The 10,852-nt window shown below is 47.0% G+C and overlaps 1 long non-coding RNA gene across 1 annotated transcript; it reads left to right on the top strand.

The window, feature by feature from the left end:
* The first annotated feature begins 6 nt into the window (after nucleotides 1–6).
* Nucleotides 7–3,947, top strand: LOC106724615. Its single transcript, XR_001360464.1, has 2 exons — nucleotides 7–1,305; nucleotides 3,083–3,947. It is a non-coding gene; the product is annotated as an uncharacterized LOC106724615 (long non-coding RNA).
* Nucleotides 3,948–10,852: the final 6,905 nt, after the last annotated feature.

The following is a 10,852-nucleotide window of genomic DNA, read 5'->3' as shown; positions in this document are numbered from 1 at the left end:
AGCCCGGACCGCTGCGTGGGATGCGCAGTCTCCAGGGGCCCGAGCAGGGCGACATCCGCAGGGCGGACGCGCACTCCCATACCCCTCCCGAGGCCAGACCTCGCGGTTCCTCTTCCCCTTCCCCGCTGACAGCGAGACGTGGACAGGCGCCGCGTAGATCCGGTGGAGGCTCCCAAATTGTTGCCAGTCATCTGGCGGGGCCCCTGCCCCCTTCCTGCCGCCCCGCGCTGGGAAGAGCACCCCCTTTCCCTGGGCCCTCTGCCAGCCTGAGTTGCTGGGAAAGGCAGGCATGTAGCCAGCCGCGGGCAGAGCTGGAGACAGGCCGCCACTGGCCCCGGGAGGAGCGACGAGTCTGGTTTTAGTTCGGGATTTTTCGGACATCCTGCGCGGTCCTACCCGGCCCATCGCTCGGTGCTTTGATGTCTTGGGGTGGGGCCTAGCTCCAAAGGTGAGGATGGATGGTCAGGGCCTGTGGGCTGTCTTCTTGCCTCTGTCTGTTCGCCTTTGTCCCATCGGTTCATGGAGGCCAGACCCAAACGCACACTAGCTTTCCCAGCCTGACTCACAGGCCTCTGCTCCACTCCCACCTCCCAATATCTTTCTGCATTAGGGACCCCACAGGACCGCCAGGGAATGTTAGGGCGAGCTCCATTCCGTTTTACAGACAGAGCCCTAGAGCTTGCTTGTAAGAAAAGCCAGAATAACATTAGAACCTTGTCTCCCAAGTCCCCTTCCAGCGCTGTTTGCATGAAAACAGTGGTGTTCCCTGGGATTCCGGCTCAGGAGTTACCCTCTCAAAGAGGGTTTCCAGGCTAAATGGGTTTGTCAAAGGTGCTATCCCCCCTTCTCGGAGAGTCACTGGCACATCCAAGGCTCCGAGAAGTCCTGCCGTAAAACCAGGCAATAAGAAGGGTTTCTTGCCCCAGGGCCTGGATCAGATTTTGCCACTTAAGGTTCCCCTGCAGTCTTGGCTTTCGTTTCTTCCTAGGGGGCCCAACCCATTGGTCTTTTTGAAGACTTGGGGTGCTCCCTCTTTCCCAGGGACTTTCTCTAGCAGAGGGAGGGCCCAGCCCATGAGGGAAAATAACTGCTCCTTGACAGGCCAGGGAGAGGCCTGGGACCTGGTGGATCTGAACATTCCTTTACATCGTTTGGGAAATGAAGCCAAAGTTACCCAGATGGTTTCCCAGTCAAAGGGAATGACACCTGCAAGAGATCCTGGCTCTGCCTGTGACAGCGGTCACACTCACCGAGAGAGGAAAGCTCTCTGGCGCTGGGGTGGACAGCTGGCCCAGCCTCAGGAAGGTACGACACTTCTTTGTTTCCTGGAGGGGTCATGGGCCTTTGAATAAAAACACAGAACTCCTCTTTTTCTGAAAGTTAGAGGGTTTTATTCGGAGAGCAAGTTGGAGGGGTGGCATTAATAACCACATGTCCAAAGAATTGTGATAATTCAAACTTTTTGCTAAATCCTTCAAAGGTCTTCTCTTTGAAAAAAAAAAAAATTGCCGCTCTCTGGATTAGCAACTAGAATAGGGGAGGCCAGAGTGTGTCTTTGTGAGCGTGTTTGTAAGGCTTAGGTGGAGAGGCATTAGATTTCTCTGTTGTAGTTGTGAGGATCTGGGTGGGAGGGCACTTATGTAAGCTTTACTTGGTCACCATAGCATTTATCTAGCCCTCTGTGTGCCTGGCACTGCTCAAAGCACTAGATGTACAGGCAGTCCTCAGGTTACGTCGGAGATCCGTTCCTACGGCGCGACATAACTCGATTTTCACCGTAAGCCGGAACCCATCTACATAAGCACCTACGTCACTCACACGGAGCACATACACAGCAGTAATGAAGTGAAACATATATTTTATTGATTTTTTACAGAGAGGAAGGGAGAGGGATAGAGAGTTAGAAACATCGATGAGAGAGAAACATCGATCAGCTGCCTCCTGCACACCTCCTACTGGGGATGTGCCCACAACCAAGGTACATGCCCTTAACCGGAATCGAACCTGGGACCTTTCAGTCCGCAGGCTGACGCTCCATCCACTGAGCCAAACCAGTTAGGGCAGTAAAAAAAATTTAAAAGAAAGATAACAATTCCTGACCTTTACTTGTGGTAAATATATAATAAAAAAAATATAAAGCACATATGTACATACATCGAAATGACGGAACTTTTTTTTTTATAAATAAATGGGAGATGGCGACATAACCACGAAATGACGTAAGGTAAGTCGAGTCCGACGTAACCCGAGGACTGCCTGTATTCATTTCATCCTCTCAACAACCCTATTGAAGAGGGTTCTATTATTATTTCCTTACTAGAGGCCCAGTGCACGAAATTTGTGCATGGGTAGGGTCCTTGGCAGCTGGCAGCTGGCAGCTGGGGCCTCCCTTCCCCAGCTGCCGGCTGCTGGCCCGGCCTTCCTTCATTCCGTGCTGCCCCCTGGTGGTCAGTGCACGTCATAGCGAGCGGTTGAACTCCTGGTCGGTTGAACTCCCGAGGGGACACTTTGCATATTAGGCTTTTATATATATAGATTCCATATAAGGAAAATGAGTCCCAGAGAGGTTGAGTAACTTTCCCAGAGCATCCTAGGTGGAGCTAGGATTTGAACGCTGGCAGTTTGGCCTCTTCACGACCAGGCTTATGCTACATATAGTAAGGGGTCAATACATGTTAGATGCCGTTCACATGGTTATTTTAAAAATCACGTAAATTGTGATAAAATATACATAACAAAATTAACCATTTTTGAGTGGACAGTTCTGTGACACTAAGTACATCCACATTGTTGTCAACCTTCACAACCATCCATATCCAGAACTTCGTCTTGTAAAACTAAACTCTGTTCCTATTCGAATTGGTTATCTTTGTTTTCTCTCCTCTGGCAAATCCCAGACCACTGAGCCCTTCAGTGTCTCAGTTAGGCCGGCATGCTGCTGCCACACTCCGGGCAGGTTAACTGGTCCCTCAGCTCCCACCACTGGTGCCAGCCAGAGCCTGGGGGGGTGGGGGGAGTGGGGCTTCGCTGGGATACTTGGGAGTGCCTCGGAGACCCAGTGACGTTGGTTCTTCTGTTGCAGGTTTCTGTGTTGCAGGAGCCATGGAGATTCCCAGGGATCCGGGCCTGTGTCAACACGGTTTCACAGCGGGGGAGGGAAGGACCTCTGCCCAGCAGCTTTCTGTCAACACCATCCAGTGGAAAAACCAAGATGGGTGAAGATTCATTTCGCCTCAACATAAGAGAAATCCTGAGTGCTGTGACTTGGGCACAATATTCCAAACATCTGGAACTGAGCCCTGTGCCTCTGTACCCTAAGCAGCGGGTTTTGGCTCCAGCTTTTGTTCCTTTTGTCTTTTCTTAGACCACCATCTAAGTTGCATCCTCCGCTCAGATCCAGACCCCTGAGGATGCTGTCTTAGTCCCCCCAGCCCATGGTGCTCCGTCTGTGGTCCAGTGACCTTACTCAGGAGCAGATTTCTCCTTGGCCTTCATGGTACCTTATCCATCCAGATGTGCCTGAAATATTTCAATGCTCACTGGCTCTTCCAGATGTGCCTTGTGCTTGGCCTCTCGCTGCTTCTCCAGATGTGAGAAGGGTGTGTAATATGGCCCCACATCCTCCCCTCCCCCTTGAGGCCCTGTGCCATAGGAATGGCCACCTGATCTGGCCCAGAATGTTTGGATACTGGAGTCCATCTCTGGCTTCTCTCTCTGGACTCCAGGACTCAATCTAGCCCAAGACCACTGTGGGCTGCTCCCAGCCCAAAGCCTAGGACCACTTGCAGACCCAGGAGAGGATTTTTCCAGCGTTCTACAGTGGTCTAAAGAAAGGGTGGAAATGGGAGGCCTGAGGGCTGGTAGGGAGAGGGGACCAATGTGCCTCATTTAAGAGTCCAGTGGTGATTACTAATATGCTTTTATGAATAAAGTTTGGTTTGTCTGATCTTGTGTGTTTGTGTCTTCTCTCCTGGCCCCCAGCAGTAACCCTCTGTGCCAGGCCTCCTGCCTCCCTCCACGTTCTCATTACGCCACACTGCCCTATTGTTTGCCCTCCCGGGTTCCCTCTCTTGGGCAGGAAAGAAAAATGAGTTCACAAATTCTCAGTGCATTTGGGGCAAGGCACAGGAACCAGAGGGGAGCAAACTGCCGGTGTCTGTCCCTGACGGAAGCCAGAGGGAATTCTAGGGACCTTTCCCAGCTCTCAATAGGCCCTCCGATTGGGAAGCTTCATCGCCTGATGGGTAGACACAGAAAGGCCATGGTCATGGAGCCAGAAGGATCCTGTTGTGTAACCCCCTCATTTTACAGAAGGGGAGATGAAGCCCAGGATGGGGTGGCAACTTGCCTTAAGTCACAGAGTTGAGTAGGGGTCGAATGGGATCTCTTGGAGCCCAGGCTCTGGTTCTTTTGTGCAGAGCACTGTGCCTGCTCTGGTGTTGGCTCCTGGACACGCCCTACCTCTCTTCCCCCTGCTTCTAGCCACAGCTTGCTGACTCAGATGCCCTGGAAAGGGTGGGAGGGCAGTTAACAGGCTTCCTTGCTGGCTCTTCCCTCCTGTGCCCTGGGCCTGAAGTCTGCAGCCAGGACACAGGATTCTACTGACAGAGTTCAAAACACATTGAATAGCTCCAGGCAGGGATTTAATGCTGTGTGTGCTCCACACCCACTCTTTCAAAGCACCCTCCCAACATACAACACACACACACACACCCTCCTCTTTGTGGTTTGGGTTTCCAGGGTGGAGGAAAATACCACCAGCTTCCAAGGATCCTTCCTTACTCCTTTTTTCTCTCTGTGTCTATTTATGGATTTCACTCCAATGAAAAGTGGCCTCCCTCTCTGCAAAGGCTGTTAAGTTCTCTGCTCTATTTTGTCTCGGTGAAATATTTTGCCATTGAAAATGTGCTTCTACTTGCATTACCTTATATGATCTTGTCAACAGTCTTAGAAACTGGCACTGATGCTCCATTCAGTAGGGAAAGTGGAGCCCCATGGGGAGAAGGGCCGTATCCATGGTCACACAAGCAGCGGCAGGACCGGGGCTGGAAGATAGATGTTCTCACCTCCAGCTGCCAGCTGCTAAGCCCTGTGGTCCCCTGGCAGGCGCTGACATTTAGGTGGAGTTTGTTTTTCCCACCTGGAGAGCAGGTGTTCAGGAATGGTTAATCTGACATTTCCCGTTTAATGCTGGGGCACACTGAAATAGGATACTACTCCTCAGGGGCCTCATTGAGCCCATTTGAGTCTGAGGAATATAAAGAATTTGCTCATTTTATGTCCATTACTTTTCCTGCTTTTCTAGGGATGGGAGTGGGATCATTGATGGTGAGGAAGGAGGGTTAAAACATTAATATTTTCAGGGATATAAAGAAAGAGCAGGGATATAAGAGAGAAAGGTCTGGTTAACATTATGTTTTTATCATTTTGTTTGTTATGGAAGTGATGTGTAAAATAAATACCAGTATATACCCAGTATAATAGCGATATATACCCATTAAAAAGTTAAACTGTCCAGAGTATACAAAGTAAAAAGACAAGACACTTGATCATCCTAATCTCATGCCCTGGAGATAAACCACTGTTAACTCTCCTTCCTTAATTTTTATAACTAATCAAATGCACACACATTTCCCTAGGTACATTCAGATTCTTCTACAATGTTCTCTTATGACAAATCATAGTTCTAACCCTTTGGATATGTGTGATAAATACAATAATATACTTTACCCTTTCTAAATGTCCATATGAATAGTCAGGGACGGTAGGGATTTTGTGGCCTTTCCGGAACCATTCTAACTTTCTCACTTTGGTTAACTTCCTTGGCTGCTTCCGATAGGAATCAGAGTTAAACCCTTAAAATGCGAGCCCTTTTATACCGACGAGGCATAGAGGCTTCGGAGGTGAAGTGGCTTGCCCAGGTCGGTGCTCATCGTACCCCCCACAGCCAAGAGTAGTGAGGAAGGGAGGGAGCCTGGGCAGCACGAGGGCGTGAGCCACCACACCAACCTCACCAGCCTGTGGAAATGACAGTCTGGCTCCTACTCTGAAGGCCCCTTTGTTCACCCTGTTCCTGGATCCTTCCTTTGAACTGGGTGGCTGTTTGGGATCTTGCAGGCACCAAGGCTGAGAAGTTCCTTCCCCAGCACGGAGGTGAGGGGAGGCAAGTCCCTCTGGCTTCATACCTGCCTCTCCCTAGGGTGGGATGCCGGTTCTCCCTACTGCTATCGTCAGGAGTCCTAAAGGGGGCGCTCGGATGCCCGGGGGCCGTAAAGCACTTCTGAGTCAAGGCTGGGAAGAGGGGAGAAAGGGAACTAACTTCCTGCAGTGCCTGCGGTGAGCCAAGAACATGATGAATACCTTATGTAATATCTCTGATCATCCACACGAGCCCCTGAGGTTTTAAATGCCCCCATTTAACAGACGTGGAGACAGGCTCGGGCACTGCGTGACCAAAACAAGATTCAAACTCAGGGCTGTTACCACCACATGCTGTTTCTGAAGATTTCCCAGCAGATAAACAGTTTCTCCCAACTATCCAAAGTCTCCACCCCGACCTACGCTGGGCTTTGTGATAGTTATATCCTGAGCTAAGGCAGGAAGGGAAGACTGTAGAGAATGTTATTACAAATCTGAATTACATCAGCTTCTTTCTTCCCAGTTTATAATGAAATCGGATAGTTACCTTTATGTTTAATCAGCTCACTGTGCTGAGGTCATTCTCCTAGTCCCTGGAGACAGTCCCCCTTCTGTCTGCCAGATGTTAGAAGGACTTGCAAGACTACCCCTCCTCCCAACACTCCTCCCTCTCAAGGCCCAGGGCCATAGGTATGCACCCGACCTTTTGGGTCCCTAACCTCTCAGCGTGTCCTGTACTCTGATGTCTCTTCCTGTGTCCCCTAGGCCAGTGTCAACAGAGCCAGATATCAACAGTACAACGATTGAAATTTCTTTTGAGAGCCAAATTTTTTAAACTTAAACTATATAGGTAGGTACATTGTTATTAACTTAATTAGGGTACTCCTAAGGCTTAGGAAGAGCCACACTACAGGGGCCAAAGAGCCGCGTGTGCTGTGTGGCTCGTGAGCCGCAGTTTGCCGACCACAGCCCTAGGCAGTTAACATGACTGGCCCTAATTGTTGGGTGAGCTCACCCGGTGAGGTCAGAGGTGAGCCTAAATCTCTCCCTAGTTGTCTGGTGTTAGGCAGTTTACTGAAGCTCTTTGTGTCTCAGCTTCATCACCCACTAGATGGGGATCATGCTGGTACCTACCTCGCTGGGCTGTTGAAAGGGCTTGATGAGGCCATGCACATAGAGCAGAGAGCCTGGCGAGCGGAGCGTCAGTGCAGTTCAGCTCTCAGCAGCGCAACGCTGTTGGGAGGACTTCATGAGATAGTGTTTGTAAGACGCCGAGCCTGAGCTATAGCAAGTGCTCATCCTTGTTCATTCCTTTCTCTCCCGGCTCTCTCCCCACCTGGGGAATGACAGTCTCACCATGAACGGATCCCTCTACTGTTCTTTCTTGTATCTGGATTTGAGCTTTCTTGAAAAGATGGCACAGAAGTGTTAACAATTATTACCCACCTGAAGGTCGAACCTTCTTCTCTGTAGAATCCAAGAATCCAAGGTTCTTCTTACCCCTCCTTTTACTCCCTTTTGCAGCCCGCGGACTGTACCTCCTTTCAGCCTGGGAGAGCTCACTATTCATCTTGTTTCCTGGGGTTCCAGTCCATCTGGAGAGATGAACTGACCACAAGTTCTCGGATGTCAGTAGTGGACGTTCACAGACTCCCCTCATTACATGTTTGCAGGATCTTCCATGATTGCATTCAAACTAAAATTTGTCCAGGCACAGGGGGCATTTACAGGAACAGCTGTGTGCTTGGCTTCCCTAGCCGTTGCATATTTGAGCATTTCACAACATGTCTTTCCTCACTTCCCTGGTAAACTGTGTGATAGGTCACCTTTTCCTCCCAGCTGTCCCTAGGAACGGGTGAACTTGCTGGGTTTGTTTTTTTCTTTCCTTTTCTTTTTAATTTAAATTCTTTATTGTATTTATGTATTTAAAGTATTACATAAGTCTCCCTTTCCCCCATGGACCTCTCCCCGGTTGCTCCCATCCTCCAGCACACACCCTCACTCCTCTCTTGTCTGTGTCCATTGGTTATGCTCATAGGCATGCATATAAGTCCTTTGGTTGATCTCTTACCTCCCACCCCCCCCCTTCCCTCTTAGGTTGAACGGTCTGTTCGATGCTTCTGGCTCTATTTTTGTTCATCTGTTTATGTTGCTCATGATATTCCACAAATGAGTGAGATCATGTGATATTTATCTTTCTCTGACTGGCTTATTCACTTAGCATAATGCTTTCCAGGTCCATCCATGCTGTTGCAAACGGTAAGAGTTCCTTCTTATGAACATATGGGTGCATATATCCTTTCTGATTGGTGTTTCTGGTTTCTTGGGATATATTCCTAGAAGTGGGATCACAGGGTCAAATGGGAGTTCCATGTTTTGTTTTTTGAGGAAACTCCATACTGTCTTCCATAGTGGCTGCACCAGTCTGCATTCCCACCAGCAGTGCACAAGTGTTCCTTTTTCTCCACATCCTCTCCAGCACTTGTCGTTTGTTGATTTGTTGATGATAGCCATTCTGACAGGTGTGAGATGGTACCTCATTGTTGTTTTGATTTGCATCTCTCGGATGATTAGTGACTTTGAGCATGTTTTCATATGTCTCTTGGCTTTCTGAATGTCCTCTTTTGAAAGGTGTCTATTTAGATCCTTTGCCCATTTTTTGATTGGATTGTTTATCTTCCTTTTGTTAAGTTGTATGAGTTCCCTATAAATTTTGGAGATTAGGCCCTTATCAGATATGACATTAGCAAATATGTCTTCCCATGCAGTGGGTTTTCTCGTTGGATGTTTTTTCTTTTCCATTAAACTGATGAACTAGCTCAGTGATCTTAACGTAGGTACTAGAAGACCAAGTGATGGGATTTTTTGTAGTGACTGTGACACTGATCATATTAATGACTAAGTTATTGTTGATAATGGCATTAATAGTAACAAAGATTACACAGTGTCCTTACCTCTTGTATTCAGAGTTTGCAAAATATTTTTACATTCATTATTTCATGATGTCCTCATATGAACAGATAAGCAATGTAGGTAATAACTGCATTGTATAGATGAGTTTCAGAAAGATGAAGTGGTTGCCTTGATTGTCCTTTAAAAAAAACCCAATTATGCCCTAGCCGGTTTGGCTCAGTGGATAGAGTGTCGGACTGAAGGGTCCCGGGTTCGACTCCGGTCAAGGGCACGTCCCTCGGTTGTATGCTCTTCCTGGGCCCAGCCCCTGACTGGGGCTCCTGCAGGAGGCAGCCAATTGATGTGTTTCTCTGACATTGACATTTCTCTGTCTTTCTTTTTCTCTAAAAATCAATGAAAAAATATCCTCAGATGAGGATTAAAAACAACAACAGCAGTGATTAGGGTACACTTGATGTATGTTAAACTGCACATAGTTTAAATGTACACGTTGGTGAGGTTTGACATATGGATACACTGGTGAAACCATCACCACAGTTACAGCAGTGAACATGTCTATACTGCCTCCAAGCTTCCCTTTGTTCCTTTGTAATTTCTGTCTTTTCCCCTCATCTTCCTCCCCCAGGCAACCACTGATCTGCTTCCTAGATTAACTTATATAAGTAGAATGTACAATATGTGCTTTTTTTTATGGGGAGGGGGTCGTGTCTGGCTTCCTTTTACTCAGTTATTTTGAGATCTATTCATGATATTGTGGTAACAATAATTCATTCATTTTTGTCACTGAGTATTATCTCATTGTATGGTTATACTATAATTTGTTTATCCATTTATCATTGACGGACATTTTTATTGTTTCAGGTTTTTGGTTTTTTTTTTGCAAATAAAGCTGCTATAATCATTCATGTACAAGTCTTTGTGTGGACATACGCTTTCATATCTCTTGGGTAAATACCTAGCAGTGGAATAGCTCAGTCGTGTGGTAGGTGTATTCTTTTTAAATGGACTATGTTCCAGATGAAATTTTTGTGTGTGTTTGTGTGTGTGCTGTTGCCCGGCATTTGCATCAAGGACAGTAATTCTGGACTCATAGAATTAATTGGGGCATTTTCTATTCTTTGGAATAGATTAACTATATAATTTATCGATGGTTTGATAAAATTTGTTCACAAAATAATCTGGGTCTGATACTTTTTAAGAAGTTTTTGTTAATTCTTTCTGTGTCTTTAATGGTAATTGAGCTATTCTTTTTTTTCTTTTTCTTTTTCTTTTTGATGGGTTACCTACTGTCCTTCCATTAGTGGCATATTTATACAAGTTTTCTGGTCCATTAAGTCTCCCATCCAGTTCTCCAATTTAGAATTAGAACCTTTTTTTTGGAAATAATTCCAGAATTCATCTGTATATTGCTATGAAAGACATATAATGAATAGTCACTCAGTGGAATAAATGAATATTGATGTTTAGCTGCTGTAACAGATATACCCCAACATTTCAGTAGCTTAGGTATAAGAAAAATCTATTTGTTGTTCACGTGCAAATCTATTTCTTCCTCATGTAATTGTGCATTGTGGATATTCCAGTTAGTGGAAGGCTTTCCACCATGTGATGTCTTAGGGACTCGGGCTTCTTTTACTTTGTAGCCCAACCATCCCCTTTGTGTTGAGCTGCCATTTGGGAGAAGAGAGGGAGGAGGAGGGTCCTAACTTTTAATGCCTTGTTCTAGAAGTGACATTACTTTCATTCATTTCTTGTGGGGAGTCACATGACCTGATCTATATGCAAGGGGGCTGGGAAATGG

The sequence above is a fragment of the Myotis brandtii genome, unplaced genomic scaffold (assembly GCF_000412655.1).
Source record: "Myotis brandtii unplaced genomic scaffold, ASM41265v1 scaffold902, whole genome shotgun sequence".
NCBI classification, from domain to species: Eukaryota; Metazoa; Chordata; class Mammalia; order Chiroptera; family Vespertilionidae; genus Myotis; species Myotis brandtii.
Note: the sequence above shows the minus strand (reverse complement) of the source record. Positions and strands in the feature narration are given on the sequence as shown.